Raw genomic sequence first — 3,691 nt, forward strand, 5'->3', positions numbered from 1 at the left:
GGGCGGGACTTGTTCCGGGTGAAATCCTAGCGCTGAGGGCACGTCACTCGGGCGCGCCCCCCGCCACCCGCTGCCCCTGTGCCACAGCCGCCTCCCACTCCCTCACTGTTGGCGCCAGCTGGCTGCCCTGCTCCAGGCTGCGATGCACCGCCTCTGCCAGCTCAGAGTCATTCGTGGCCACATAATTTGCAGAATTCATTTACGAAACTATTCTCTGGTGTCTCTGACTTCCAGCTGTTAGTAGAACCTCACAACATGTCCTGAACCCAGATGCAGTGAGGTACCGCCCGCAGCTCGTGGTCGTGCGGTAGCGTTCTCGCTTCCCACGCCCGGGTTCCCGGGTTCAATTCCCGGTGGGGTCAGGGATTTTCTCTGCCTCGTGATGGCTGGGTGTTGTGTGCTGTCCTTAGGTTAGTTAGGTTTAAGTAATTCTAAGTTCTAGGGGACTGATGACCGTAGCAGTTAAGTCCCATAGTGCTCAGAGCCATTTGAACCACTTTTTAGTGAGGTACCGGGTGTAACGCAGCAAACCGAGAAACGGTATTACGAAGTTGTCAATGGCAGTGCTGACGATCAGCCCGCTACACTGGTCGTGTGTGGGTTTATAATTACTTTGTGCTTGCGGGATCCTATATCCTCTAATGTCGATATATCGGTTATTCTTCGTGACATCTCATCATAAACATAGTGATCTGCTTCATAGCACATTATGTACAGGATGATTCAGAATGAATGGGACAAAAATAAAGTATTCCTGTGACTACAGTAATGAGCTTACTTCAGAAACACACGTACACTGAAACATTAACTCTCACATAGATTTTCGATGTGGGCTTCATCTGTGAAACAGCAGATTTCTATCTGGTACAGCATTTCCTGCCAGACGCATTCCAACGTAGCCCGATCAGTGGGGTTAACCACACCAACTATCTAGTGCCTTAGCTGCTGAAAATCGTGCAAAAATGGGGCTATGTAAGTCATGTCCGTCATACACCTCCAAAAGAAAAAAATCCACTGGAGTGGGGTCAGACAAACTGGGGGGTGGGAGGGGGGAGAGCACACCATTTGACTCAGCACAATCAATCTAGCACTGTGGAAAATGTTCGTTGAGGTGACTATGTACGCAGTTATGCACATGTGATGGGCATAACTGCTGCAAAATAAAACTGGGTACCTCTTCTGTCAACTGAGGCAACAACCAGAGAGAAACCATATCGAGGTATTTGTGCATGTAACGCCAGAGTCTGAAAGACGAACAAAGGACCATAGAGTCTGCAGTTGGTTATGGAGCGGAAAACATTAAGTTTCGGAGAATCACATTCATGTTCCAGAGAGGCATGTGCGCATTATGTGCCCCACACTCTCAAATTATGCCTGCAAACTCCGCCACTTAAGTCAAATGTGGCTTCGTCAGAGACCCCAAGTCCGTCCTCAAGGCCATCCACCTCCATCCCTACTTGAAAATGTGTAAAATGGTCTCCATTTTGGTTTACCAGCTGGTTTTAGCACCTGCAACATTTTTGAATTTTATTTGCTTTGAACTGCAGACGCATACACAGGAGACAGCACACTGTTAATTGCGACACATTTACTTATCTGCTGGCATAGTGCGTAGATTTTCTGAGGCTACTTTCGCAAATCGTGCAAATGTTTTCCACTGCTTCATTCTCGACGGATGGCCATCCTGAGGTTCTCTCCTTGCATACGCATCCTTTTCCTCAAATTGCTTTGCCCATCTACCAGTATTGCGACACCATGGTGTTACTTTAACAAATCTCGACCGAAAATATCTTTGAACAGCGATTACTGACGATGTTTTTGCGTATTCGGAGGCTCAATACGCCTTTTCTGTCGCGGTTGCCACAATTTTGAATAGGAGCGCCAGCGATGAACAACGGTGTCGACTTTCCACCAATTTATTGCAGCCGGCCTAAAGTGTGACAGCAAACCTGCGAGTCTATACGTGTATTCCTAAAATATGATAGCTGAGTCCAGAATGCGGGATGTTTCTAAAATGGAGTGTAATTAAAGTATTTGATATGAACAATATTTTTGGCAATAAATAGCACAAGTAGGTGATGCTTTAATAACTGTACTCTATCTAACACGTTATTGTCCACTTCTGCAAGCTGCCAGTAAATGAAATAAATATGTCGTTAGATCCTTGGAGTGGAAACAGACATCATCATCACTTTATATAGGTCACCAGCGGGTCATGTTATATGATCAAGTAGGCTTGTTTTTGGCTTTCAGATTACTACAATTTAACGTAAAAAAGGTATGACGCCTGTCCCAGTAATTGAATTCCAAAATTGTTTACCTTAGAAATGATAGATAAATATTGTTCGTTACTAAATCAAGTTTCAGTACAAGTGTTAGTAGTAGGGCAGTGTGGGTTTTGGCCAGAAACGCTGACTCATTATCTGTCAACACTTCTTTATCTATGGTGTCATACGACAGCTGAGACAACTGCATATGTCATACACTAGCGAGACAAAGAAACTGGTGCACCTGCCTAATATCATGTAGAGCACTTGCGAGCACGCAGAAGTGCTGCAACATGACGTGGTATGCACTCAACTAATGTCTTACATAGAGCTGGAGCGAACTGACACCATGAATCCTGCAGGGTTGTCCATAAATCCGTAGAGTATGAGGCGGTGGTGATCTGTTCTGAACAGAACGTTGCAAAGCATCCCAGATATGCTCAATAATGTTCATGTCTGTGGAGTTTGAAGACCAGCAGAAGTGTTAAAACTCAGAAGAGTGTTCAATGAGCCACTCTGTAGCAATTCTGGATGTGTGGGGTGTTGCATTGTCCTGTTGGAATAGCCCAAGTCCATTGTAATGCACAATGGACATGAATGGGTGCACGTGATCACACAGGATGCTTACGTACATGTCACCTGTCAGAGTCGTATCTAGATGTATCAGTGGTCCCATATCACACCAACTGCACATGCCCCACACCATTACAGAGCCTCCACCAGCTTGAACAGTCCCTTGCAGACATGTAGGGTCCATGGACTCATGAGGTTGTCTCCATACCTCTACATGTCCATCTGCTTCATGCAATTTGAAATGAGACTTGTACGACCAGGCAATATGTTTCCAGTCATCAACAATCCAATGTCAATGTTGACAGGCAAAGGCGAGGCGTAAAGCTTTGTGTCGCGTAGTTATCAAGGGTACATGAGTGAGCCTCCTGCTCCGAAAGCCTATTTTGGTGATGTGTCATTGAATGGGTCACACTCTGACACTTGTTGATGGCCCAGCATTGAAATAAGCAACAATTTGTGGAAGTATTGCACTTCTGTCATGTTGAACGATTCTCTTCAGTCGTCATTGGTCCCATTCCTGTAGGAGCGTTTTCCAGCTGCTGTGATGTTGGAGATACCATTTTTTACCAGATGCTTGACATTCACAGTACAGTCATGAAATAGTAGTATGGGAAAATCCCCACTTAATCTCTACCTCGGAGATGTTGTGCTCCATCCTTCATGCATTGATTATAACACTATGTTCAAACTCACATAAATCGTGATAACCTGCCATTATAGCAGCAGTAACCGATCTAACAAGTGTGCCAGACACTTGTTGTCTTATATAGGCGTTGCTGACCACAGTGCTGTCTTCTGCCTGTTTACCTATCTCTGTATTTGGATACGCATGCCTATACCAGTTTCTTTGG

Source organism: Schistocerca americana, chromosome 9 (genome assembly GCF_021461395.2).
Source record: "Schistocerca americana isolate TAMUIC-IGC-003095 chromosome 9, iqSchAmer2.1, whole genome shotgun sequence".
Lineage (NCBI taxonomy): Eukaryota > Metazoa > Arthropoda > Insecta > Orthoptera > Acrididae > Schistocerca > Schistocerca americana.